Consider the following 13378-nt stretch of genomic DNA (forward strand, 5'->3'; position numbering starts at 1 on the left):
AATTTGTGACATTGACCAAATTTAATTAGAAAATTTGTCTGAATAAATCACATTTATTACATTGGCTTACTTTATTAACCAATTTATGACAAATATGTAATCCAGCAGCAAATCATGAGAGTGTGAAAAAGATGAAGTGCTTTATAATGAACAGAGGAGGTGCTGCTATTATTTAGTGTCTTTGAAGTTCATTTTCTGCATCATTCCATGTTTATGAGGATGATTATGACACTACGGAGGAGGTTTAATTTAATTCACGTTAACTAGGCCTGCTGTGCTGCACAGTTAGCGCTGTGCTGAATTAGCATCCACATTAGCGCCGTGAGAACACTTAGCAGGGCGCTCATGGCCAGAATAGATGTTTCTCAGGAGAGGTCCTTTCAGATTAAAGACAGGCATTTAGCAGTTTCTCACATTGATTGTGTGCACCATATATCACACTCTTAGAGTAGGTTTCAGTGGTTTGTTTGCAAACTCGACTGCTGTGGCCTGTAGGTCTCTCCATGTTTAATGAAGGACATGTAACAAACACTATATTTACTTATAAAGACACTTCTAATGTCTTTAACGTAATGTCTGTTTAGTGATTTATGGCTCATCTGCCACAATAATTTAGGCTAACGTTTTTGAATTATCTTCATTTGTGGGAATTTCTCAGCTAATATTGTTATATGCAATTATTCAGTTAATTAATCGGCATGTCATGCAATTAATTTGATCACATTTTTAAATAGATTGACAGCCCTGTTTATTATGCATCATTTCTCATTCTCTTTTGCAAATTTTCCATGACTGTTAACTCCTCTGTCCAGGAAATGAAAACAGTTTTTAATTGATACAGTAAGACAAAGCAGGAGGACATTGCTGTGGATTATAAGAATTTAACAGCATTTATTTTGTGTGTGAGGGAAATCCAAACCAAAAAGCAATGAAGTATTGTACATGTTGAACACAATTTAGAATAATAAGAGAAAAAAAAAAAAAAAGTTTAGGGTTAAGTTTTTCAAACATATTGGCATATGTGAAAGCAATTACTGTCAGTTTCGGTAATCAATTTAATGCATTTTAAAAATAATAATAAAATAAAATAAAAAAATCCTAATATCCTGTTGGAAATCAGTGTAACATTTGGAAACTTAAATTTTAGGGATTTTTGTTTTATTTTTTATTTTATTTTTTATAAATAATAATAATTTTAAAAATTTTGGGATTCCTTACAGGCTAATAATAAAAGCACAAACCGTTTTTATGCTTCCTGAAAGTGAACATTTATATAATGTTGGTTTAGATTGTGTTGTCTTGAACTTTAGAGTGAGGTCATGCCCCACAGCCAGTCTATGTTGACATCTGCCTAATTTAGCTTCTAGCAGATGAATTTGAGCCTGAATGCTAGTTAAAATGGATAAACAACAGGAAATGAGGTAAGATTTTCCCCCTTTTAAAACCGACCAGCGAATCATTTTCAAGTCATGACGCATAATTTAAGAATCACTGAGTGAGAATAGAGTACATAATCCTCTTAACATCAAGAAAAAATAAAGTATTTTTTTTCTTCTTCTTACAACTGATAATTGTCATTGATTTAACACTTCATATTGTCAGTAAGTGGGAAATCTTTGCGCACACTTCAAATAGTTTGTGAATATGGCTGAGTTTGTTTGTGTTTGTGTGTGTGTGTGTGTGTGTGTGTGTGAAGAGGTCACAGTCGCTGTGATTCTCCAGCCTGCGGATTGTCCACTGGTTATTTGCTAAAAGAAGCTGATGAAATGATGGGAAATGTCTGAGTTTGCTGCAGTGGATGATGCATTTAGGAAGTAACATCCTGTTATTCCTTAAAAAAATGTACTGCACACATTTTCTGTATTTTACTGTAGTTTCACATTATAGTGTACTGTTACTCAGGCATGGTATGAAATCCAAATTAAGGAAGTATGAAGGGCAAAGCCATTCTTTTACATAAAGAAATCTCCACAGGAAAATATTAATAAAAAATAAGACCATTTTATTTTCAATGGGGTTAACTGTAGAATAGTTCACCTCATATATATATATTGAGATTTTATACAAGTAGGTTGGTAACCGAAAAGTTGATGGTAGCCATATTATTATATTTTCTTTTCTCCATACTATGACAGTCAGTGGGGGCTAGTAACTGTTTGATTATCATCATTCTTTAAAATTGCTTCTTTTGTGTTAATAAATAAATAAATAAATAAATAAAATAAAAAGAAATGAAGAGAAAATGTTATTTTTTGGGTGATCTATGTCTTTAAGTTTCCTATTTCTCAGATATGTCTTCTCAGAAATGGGAATAAATGAACACTAATAAACATATAATTTTCTCACATTGTTTTAAGAATTGCCAAGCTACCAAAGTCTGTAATCAAAAGTCAGAAATCTCATGAACTCAAACTCAAACATTTATCATCATTTTTTTTTCAGCATCAATTGATCTTAATCATTTGTTTTCATTTTATATCTATATATTCTTCCTTAATGAGAACTGTTGTAGTGCATTTAAGGTATTTAATTATTTATTTATATCTTTTTTTTTTTTGTTTTTTTTTTTTACTTAAGAGAATACTCGAACTTTTGAAACAAAATAAGAAAACTAAACCTCTGGCTAATAAAATCTTCCTGTACTTCATCATAAGCGGGATGCATGTGAAAACATGATATTGTTAGTGTTTGATGAATGTCAGAGAGATTGTTTGAACTGTCAGTGTTTACAATACACCAGGAATTGATATCCAACATTTAGCACAAAACATTTCTTTCTGTGACTGTCTCTATCTCCCTCTGTAGATTGTGTCCCTGTTGTTTCCACCTCACTGTCAGACTCTGGAATAACAAATTAGAGTGGAATTGTGTCTTTCTAGCACCTCCTGATAGTCTCACATTTCCTCAGAAGTGTTTTCTTCTTCCAACAGACTGGGTTTGCAAACCTAGTAAGCTGCCTTTCTAGACTGCATTTTTGTTCAACATAGACATGTTTGAAGGTTTCAGCTGAACATTTTTGTTTTTATAAAATGCTGACTAAGTAGGCAGAAAACCTATTGCTCAGGGGTTGCTCTTTCAGATTACAGTAGGTTTCTTTCCCATTATGTTTCATTTAATTATAAATTCTGTTTCTATACAAATTCTGTTCTGTTGTATACTGTAAAAATAATATACACAATAAAATGTTATATTGTGTCAAAAAACATGTTAAGATATTTGTGTTCATACAGTAGTAGACTATTAAGATATTTAAGATAATTTATTCTTATAAAATTATGTGAGATATGAGTTTATATTGAAATCTGACTTTTAATTGCAAACTTTGGTACAGTAGTTGTACTTTTTGTAAGTATTTTAATCAGATTATTTTCTTTCAGTTTTCACTTTAATTTTGTCGTTTTTCACTGTTTTAAAAAATCTGTCTAAATAAGGTTAACTCTAGTTTGTTGCAACTAGCTGAAATAAAATACTTTTTTATTTTATTGTTCTTTATTTCAAGTAAAAAAATGTATAGTTTTATTTTTAACTTAATGACAATAATTCAACACATCACTGGGATTCGTTATTTTATTTTATATACATTTTTCATTTTAGTAATACCAATTATTTTACTCTGTGACAGATTTGGGCCATAATTGTTTGATTAGATCATTAACAAAGATTATATATATATTGGTTGAAATGTTGTTGTTTTTTTGCACAAATTTTTCCCAAATGGAAATTGAGGGTTAAAAGAACAAGAAAATAAACTTTCATCATCTTTGTTGTTGAAGTCATATGTCATGATTCACAACTGAGACCATGAGGAACAAATTAAGGTCTGCTATAAAATAGATTATAGAGGGTTAATGTAGATAAGCTTTTTGCTAACTACAGTATGCATAATCACATGCTTAGTTTAGTTTATGTAATATTAATTTGTATTGTTTTAACCCTCAAAAATGATCTGCATCACATACGTCTTGTTTTCTAGGGTCTTAGTTATATTCACTGTATGCAATTAGCATTAGCATTTGAGTTTAATCTCCTTGACTAATTAAGCTGAGCATGTTGTTTTACATGTGTCTTAAACTTGTAAGCCATGTAAGGGCATTCAGAGATAGTTCTTGTTTTATTGTTGTAGTTATGAAATGTTCTTCAAAGCTTCTCTGAATAACACATTCAGGGATAATTACCGTAATCAGACTTTTCTGATACATGAGAAGCTTTTGAGTAAAGTACTACTACATTATGATTGTTTCAGAGTTTCAACTCTTATCTGATTATAAAGCACGGTGGTGCCAGGGGGTGGTGCTGGCCAAATGGATGTCATCATGAACTTGAGAATAATGCCTCGCACTTAACCCCAGATTGTTCCTGGAGGACATTTTCTGCAATTAAACTTTGGATAGCAGTGCTACATGGCCAATAAGCAAAAAGAAATTAAAGCAGCAGTTGATACTTAAATGGTAATCATGCATCAATTGAATTCTAGTGGAGTCCATTTGGAGCATGTGTGGGGGTGCTTGAAAAGTTTATTGCCGGATCAGTCATTGAGTACATGTTGTAGCAGCTAGTTTCACATGGGGAGGATGGAGAGGATGGGAGGAGTGTTATAGCTCAGCACTGTTTGAAATTTTGAATCAAAAGTCCAATTGAATGAATGCTTGTTTTTTTTTTTTTTGACCTAAAAATGTGAATTTGCTGAAAATATACTCACCCTCAGACCGATGTAGATATAAAAGAGTTTGTTTCTTCGTTGGAATAGATTTGGAGAAATGTATTATTACATTATTTGTTCACTAATGGATCCTCTGCAGTGAATGGGTGCAATCAGAAAGAGAGTCCAAATGGTTGAAAAAACTACATCTTGACCTGAAGGTGAGTAACTTATGAGTATGAATGTGCTGTCTTTGTCTCAGAAGCATTGGCTTTCTGAATGTCTAAAGTAATGCATTTTTATTACAGTCAACCTTGATGAAACGGGTTCTCCTTGTAGTTTATGCATAACTTCCCCATCCATCCTGTGCAAAGACTATCATCAGGATGCATCATTTAGAGATTTCTGTCAGCAGACTAATGCCTTTCCCCTCTTCCCCTCTGTTGCTCTGTTTATTTTGTTCTTCTCATTCTCTCAGTGCTCCCTTAGTCCTCATATATAGTCTGACACCGATCCAGTGGACAGGTTAACTGACTAGCCCTTTTATAGCTGTTGCAGTGCCTGGGGAAATCGCCTTTACACCACCACTGTGAAAGAGCTAATGCACCTAGCACTGCTCACCGAGACACCACATTACTCTACCTGAGCAATAGAACTCTTTATATAAAAGGATACAGTGTTGCTTTCATTTTCCTTCAGATAAATGCATAAATAAATAAATAAAAACTTGTATTCACCAGGACAGTCAGTATATATAAAGTAAGAACATAATTAAAAAGTTTGGGATTAGTAAGATTTTTTTATTGTTTATTTTATTTTTTTTATGAAGTCTCGTGCTCATCAAGGCTGTATTTATTTGATCGAACAAAATTAATATTTTGTGATATTATTTTAATTTCTAATATTGTATTTCTGTTAAAATATACTGTAAAATACAATGTTTCCAACAATGATAATAAATCGGCATATTATAATCATTTTAAAGGATCACTTGGCACTGAAGACTGGAGTAATGATGCTGAAAATTCAGCTTTGCACAGAAATAAATTATATTTTAAAGTACATTAAAATAGAAACTGATATTTTGAACTGCAATAATATTTGATAAAAAAAATCTGTATTTTTGATCAAATAAATACATCCTTGATGAGCACAAAAAACTTTGGTAAAAAATATAAAAATCTTACTGATCCCAAACTTTTGAACAATAGTATATGCATATAAACACTATGTTGTTCAGATATTTGGGGTCAGTAAATTGTTTTTTAAAAGAAAGTAATTATTTGACTAAGTAAGGATGTACTTGATTATTTAGTTTTATTCAGAAATTGTTCTGTTTAAACTGACTTCCGTTCTTTTGAAGATTCTTTTTGAATCCTGCAAAAAATAAATAAATAAGTTTCCAGCATTCAACACTGATAATAATAATAAATGTTTAATGAAAAAAATTATAAATAAATAAATAAAAGAAACATGATTAATGGCTGTTGAAAATTCAGTTTTACCATCACATGTATACTGTATGCATGGTTGCTATATTAATTTGATGAACTTCTATGATTATTTATTATATTTCATGCTGCAGAAATTGTGATAAATGTCTTATGTATGTCATGATTCTGCCCTCGTGTCCTTGATTTTTCCTAGTCTTGAGGCAGGATCATGACAGACCCATGTTTTGTGTACAAGCGCATGGCCTTGTCTTTGGGCCATGTGCTTGTGTTGTCTCGTTCCCTTGCCCCGCCCCCTTGTTATCCTAGTCGTGTCGTGATTGTCCTATCTGTAACACCTGTCGTGTCTTGATTAGTACCCCTATTTGGATCTCCTAGTGTGCTCTGTCTTGCGTCGGTTCATTGTCATTGTGATTGTACCTGTGATTGTGATTGTTCCACTCTGTGATTGTTCCTTAAGAAGTGTTTGTATTACCGTGAGTTTTGTTTATAGTTAGTATTTAGAGTCCTTGTTTATCTTGTCAGTCCAGTCCTGTTTTAGTTATTTAGTCTTTACCTTGCTCCGTGTTTTCCCCCTCGTGGGTTTTTGTTTCCCCTTTTTGTAATAAACCCTTTGTTTGAGAATCCCTGTCTGCACCTGAGTTCCTCCCTTACCAAGATCCTGACAATGTATAGACAATTTATTTGGGTTTGAGTTATCGAGAATTTATAAGACATCATGGGAGTTTTTCTTCATTGTCTTCTAATAAATGAAAGTGTCTGTATATCGAATGGTTTTGTGAAGTTACGATTATTTTTACTCATTTGTAGAGCACAGACAGTGCTGTATATGTCTTTGTTTTTAGCACAAAACTTCTGTAAAAGAGCCAATTACCTCTTCAAATATTTTCCCCCTTAACATATGTAATTGATCTCAAAGGTGAGGATATTAACTTTGGCAGCTCTAATTTTCACACTAAACATTTTTAATAAGACAGAGATTCAGTCTGTGGTAAGTTAGAGAGCTTTAATGATGGCACACATTTCTCTGGCAGTAGCATCAGTGCACACAAAAGAGCCCATGCCAGGGCTTGGGTGTCCCCATTGGTTGCCATGGTAACATAAAGATGGGGACAATAGAGCGTCACAATGAACGCTGAGTCTGCTAGTGGACTAAAGAGATAATGGAATAATGATGAACAGGTCTGGCTGCTTATATTTGACTCTCTCTCTCTCTTTCATTCCACCTGGGCCATTATTTTCTCTTTCTAATTGTACTAGAAAAGCTACCAAATTCAGATCTAAAGCTAGTCATTGGTAATTACTTAGAAGAAAATATTTCATCAAATGCCAACCACATGCTTACATCATTAAACTGAGTGTTGTAAATCAATGGTGCTGCATAAAATTAATAAAATAAATAATCTCATTTAATCAAATTATTTATTTATTTATTTAATTATTTTGGAAGTTAACAGACCTTGATTATCATTCACTTGCATTGAGTAGAAAGAAGGAGCATGGACATTGCGTCTTTGTGCCATGATCATCTCCTTTTGTGTGTGTAATGGAGGAGATGGGTTCAGAACAGCTTGAGGGTGAGTAAATAATGGCAAATTTTTCAATTTTGGTTGGAATTTTAACTAATCAAGAATGTTCCCACTAACCTTTTGCCATATCCTATAGTCAAAGTAACAAATGCTAAAAGCGTTTTTGATCAGTTTTGTCCCAACCAACCAGAAATGTGTCAAGTATCAAGACAATCGATCAATCTTTTGATTTCTATTTATATAGCCCCACCCACTGTTAAATTTCATTGGTTAAAAATCCTGCTTTATATTAAAGATTAAATACATGCAAATGTATCACAGAGAGTTACTTAGTACAGCAGTTCAGTGCGGACAGACATCTAATCACTGGAAACTGTCAAACATATTTAGCCAGAGCCTTAACTTTATGCGATTTGCAAACTCATCATACAATAACATTTTCTTACAGTATAAGACCCACTTAAAAAAAAAAAAAGGGCTTCTGAGAAAAAGTAAAGTGTTTTTTTTTTTGTTTATTTATTTTTTACATTTGCAAGCCTGAAAGGTCAGGGGCCAGATTTACTAACAGCTAAAAGCAAACCAACTTTTATACACAAAATGTATAGGAGGAGAGCATTTAAATGAATTGCGCAATTTGATTTACTAACCTTCGATCATTCAATTATTATTTGTGCCATTATTTAAAAAAAAAAAAAAAAAGTAGTCCTGCCCAAACTTAATGCAAGATTGAGCCAGGATTCTCAGATAATATTATAATTATAAAAAAAAAAAAAAAAAAAAAAAACCCTTGTCGAAATGTTGATACATTTTTGGTACTATATGTTTACTAATATTAAGTAACCAATAAGGTACAAGAGGCCACAACATGCACAATACAATTATCAAAGGTAAAAATATATGTATTAAAGGGTTAGTTCACCAAAATATGAAAATTCGTCCATGCTTTACTCAACCTCGAAGCATCCTGGGTGTATATGACTTTTGTCTTTCAGACGAATCCAGTCAGAGTTACATAAAAAATTATCCTTGCTCTTCCAAGCCTTTCAATGGGGCTAAGTGGGTGTTTGTTGTCAACAGGTCTGATGACATGAAATAAAGTGTCTGTAATAAAATGTCCTTCACATGGCTCCGGGGGTGAATAAAGGCCCCCAGTAGTGAATCCATGCGTTTTTGAAAGATAAAACTCCAGATTTCAAACATAACAAACACTTTTTTTTCTCACATCTGCTGACTGTGGGACACAGAAGACATGCAGGTGGAAGATATATGTGTCTTGTGTGCCTCTGGGAAATGTAGGAGCAAAGGGAACAAAGTTCCCTTACTTTAGCAAAGGAAAACCAGTCTCCTCTTGCTTATATTGCAACCTTTTAACGTTGTTCTTTACAAATCCTTGTTTTGTGCTTCTAATTTTTGACCAGTGTACTGTTTTGCTCTCTCTCCATGCTCATCAATAACCATGCAGCGCTGACGTACTACATCATCCGCCTGCACGCCTTTAGCTGTTTTAGCAATGTGGTCTAAGAAAGTCAGCTGATCATCAATCATAACTCCAAGGCTTCTAGCTGTTTTTGTAAGAGCTATGGTTGATGTGCCTAACTTGATGTTGAAATTGTGATGAAACGATGGGTTTGGTGGAATCACAAGCAGTTCTCTCTTGGTAAGGTTGAGTTGAAGGTGATGGTCCATCATCCAGCAAGTAATGTCTGTTAGACAAGTTGAGATGCGAATAGCTACCGTCGGATCATCAGGATGGAATGAGAGGTAGAGTTGAGTGTCATCACCATACCAGTGGTATGAAAAGCCATGTTTCTGAATGACAGAACCTAATAATGCCATGTAGACAGAGAAGAGAAGTGGTCCGAGAACTGAGCCCTGAGGCACCCCACTAGTTAGATGTTGTGCCTTGGACACCTCACCTCTTCAAGATATTTTGAAGGACCTATCTGATAGGTAAGACTCAAACCATTGAAGTGTGGTTCCTGAGATGCCCTTTGTCAGTAGGGTTGATAGGAGGATCTTGTGGTTAACCATGTCAAAAGCAACGGACAGATCAAGCAGGATAAGTACTGAAGATTTGGATTCCGCTCTTGCCAGTCTTAGAACTTCAACAACTGAGAGCAAGCAGTCTCAGTTGAATGTAATATACAGTATGATATATACATGCAGATTCAGACCTTATATCCACAAAAACCACAAAGAGAGAGAGAGAGAACAAATAGATGGATGGATAAAGAGGAAGAGGTTGACCTGCAAAAAAGGGGGGAAAAGAGCCTCAATTCTCATAAATTCCCTCGATGACCTAAGGCTTTGTGAAAGCATCACTTTCTGCTTACACTTACTTCAAAAGGTTGGTGGGATGTGTCACTGTGTTTGTAGGAACGGGGCAAGACTGAGTGTGTGTAATAAAATAGGTGAATTGCACCTTCCGGGCTGGTCAAATAGTGGAAGCCTCTTCCATTTCAGTAAGAGCCGTGTTTGATTGTGCTTTCTTAGAACTCTTCCCTGCAGGATCTTTCGATTCTGTCTTTTCAGGACTCCTCAGAGACTCGTGCAGATCTTTGTGTGATCAGGCATTCTGATATGCTCATCTATTCCAAGTCCAAACTTACAGCAGCTTCAGCTGAAACACACTTTTCTGGTGCACAATCATTTAGGTTCACTCATATGAAGTGGATCACCATTTTTTTAAACACTTAAATATCAGTTTTACTTTTGTCTTTTTTTATTTATTAATTCATTCATTATTGAGAAAAAGGATTACTCAAGCCCTATTCTAAAATAATTAATTCTAAGTAAGCTTACTTATAAAATATATTTTTTTGCAACATTACATGTGTGTCTATGAGTCTGAGTATCAAACTCCTCATTCACAGATTATCTATTCACTGATTAATTAATACTATACACTAAACACTAAAGCATTTATGAAAAAGTGCACACTCCAGTCAGATTGCCTGAACACAACATCATTCCAATGGTTTAAATGTTACCAGACTGAGCACTTGTGAGGAAGCAACTAAACACTAAGTTTGCCAAATTTTCTTAAACTGGATTCCTATCTTTGAAAATTACTGTTTTGTTTGATGTTCTTAGTATAAAAAACAACAAACTAATCTCACAAACTGAAGTGTAATTTGCTTAATTTTTATCATTTTATTTTTTGATAAAATCTTTTATTATTATAATTATTTATTTATTTATTTTATTTTGTTTTTTGTAGAACCATTTTCAGAGACTGCTGTCCCATTCATTGCTATTTCAGATTTACCCTAAATTGCATTTGAAAACAACACAAACTGATGTTACTAATTTTACATGCCATTGTAGACCAGAATAAGCAGAATTTATGTGGATCAGAATTTATGGCTAGTGAACAGTTATGATGTCAAACTGCACTGGAATCAAATGTGCATCTTAAATCAATCACTTAGGATGCTGTATTTCAGTTAGGAATTCAAGCTGCTTATTAGACAGACAATGAAACATCTTATACATTATCTAGTGCATTTTTTTTTCTCTCTCTCTCTCTCTCTCTCTCTCTCTCTTTCTCTACAGTCACGATCCCCCTGAGTAAGCATTTACTCCATCAGCAGAGGGTTTCACTCGAAGATCCACAGTCAGTGTAGCTAAATGGGGCAAAATGTCAGGATTTACAACACCTTGAATTAGGCACCTAAAAGATAAAGCAAACCTTATAGTTCCCACCTCTTGAATGATGCCGTATTATTGGCTCTCAAACTGCTTTGTGAGGTCCTAAAAGTCCCTCTTTTGAAACAAAATACATTCTTATCCCTTTCCTTATTCTTTGCAGATGGCAGATGAGCCATGTGCTCAATGGCTACAAAACAGTGCTGCAGTGGATGTGTTTTCAGTTTGGTTTTGATTATAATGTGAAATCTTTATCTTATTTTTTGGAGTTATTAAAAGCAAAGTTGGTGGATCATTAGAAATTAAGCTTCAGCCACAGCATTTGTGGCATTGTTACTATAGAAAATAACAACTTGAATTGAACCAATATTTTCTTTCATATCTAGACAACTTTAGACATCTGCAGCTTGAGAGCAATTAGTCGATCTGTTTTACTCTCAAATAAATAACAAAACAGCCTTTTGATCACCTCTACTCTTTCCTATAACATCTACAGGCTTCCTAGACATCAGTAGAACCCATCCAGCATATTTTGTGCCAAAGGAGCATTGGGATTTTTGAAAGCTAATAGATAATAATCTTCCAAAATGAAATGCTTTTCACAGAAATAATAATATATTTACCTGATCTTAACGGATTTCTCATCTTTTATTGCCTCATCAGTGCTGTGAAACCTCATTGATCATTATTACCTAACAAGATTGCATAAATCCTATTAGAGAGGTCTGGTTCAGAATATGACTGTGGCCCACATATTGTGAAGATTTATTTATCCGACGAGTAGTTTCAGTGTTCTTAGGCCTTTGCTGTAAACTCTTTTATGAACGGTTGTGCAACTACAGCACCTCAAAACTCAGATGGGCAGCTCTCGGTGATTTAAAGTGGTTAGAGACGGCCGTACTTTATCATTACACAATACTTTTGGTCATTTGTACCATTCTCATATATGCTTTATGATTGTCTGGGGCAAATGTACAGCCAGGTTTCTAATGGTGAGGGACGGTTATCTCTTGCGTTTGCAATTTTGAAGAACATTCTTGTTTCATTTAGTTTCTAGCTTTGATGGATGTTGTGATTTTTTTTTTGCAAGTGGACCACAGAGATTTGTGTTTAGTGCTCGGCAAAGCATTAAGAAGAGTCATGCATTAATTTGGTCTTTTCTCCCATTAAGGCCACTAGCTGATGTTTCCTATCGTGTTTATGAAATGTAAAGGTAATGCCAGGTTTAGCAGAACTGGTCCCCATCCTATTGTGGGATGCACCTTCTTTGTGGTAGGGGCAATAGCCGATGGCAATCACAGTGAAAGGCAACATTTCATGCTCTGGTGGCCTGAGTGGGACAAATGAGGGTGACATTGAACCCCACCGGTTTCAAAGCCTCATTAAGTTGAAATGTGTGTTCTGAATCCTAGACCCTGCATTCCCTCATCCAATAGCCTATACAATATTCCATTATAATTCCAATCTGATGTACAGCAATCCTTTTTTCACCTTTAACATTGGCAATCAGTCACAGTGCCCCTTCTTAACTGCCGTTTTATGCTTTGATTGCAAAGTGAATTACAATACCGAATCATTAGAGTGTCCAGACTAACTGTATGTCCTGATGGAAAGAGTGTAAAGTGGAGGTTCTTTACACATTGTGTGTAGTTGTTTCAGGTAATATATAATAAAATAAACTTAAATAAAAAAACTTAAGTCTCTTCAGTCCAGTAAATGTTCACCTTCAAATATTATTAATAATAGTTATTATTAACAAATATTCAGAATTATTAAAGAATACTATACTAAAAATAAAATATATAAACAAGCATTAAGCTTACATTTACTTAATGTTTGCATAAAATAACTTTACAGATTTAAAAAAATAACAAAAATAATTAAATTAAATTAAATTAAATTAAATTAAATTAAATTAAATTAAATTAAATTAAATTAAATTAAATTAAATTAACATATACCACAACCTGAAAGGAGTTTTTTATTTATTTTTTAAGAATTATACTGAAATTACTTTTACTTGCTTTAAAGTAAAAACCGCTAGTTAGACAACATAAGGCATGTACTGTAGTAGATTGTGAACAACAGGTTTTTCAGCAAAGTTCTGGTCA

This window comes from Carassius auratus, unplaced genomic scaffold, assembly GCF_003368295.1.
Source record: "Carassius auratus strain Wakin unplaced genomic scaffold, ASM336829v1 scaf_tig00215105, whole genome shotgun sequence".
Taxonomy (NCBI): domain Eukaryota; kingdom Metazoa; phylum Chordata; class Actinopteri; order Cypriniformes; family Cyprinidae; genus Carassius; species Carassius auratus.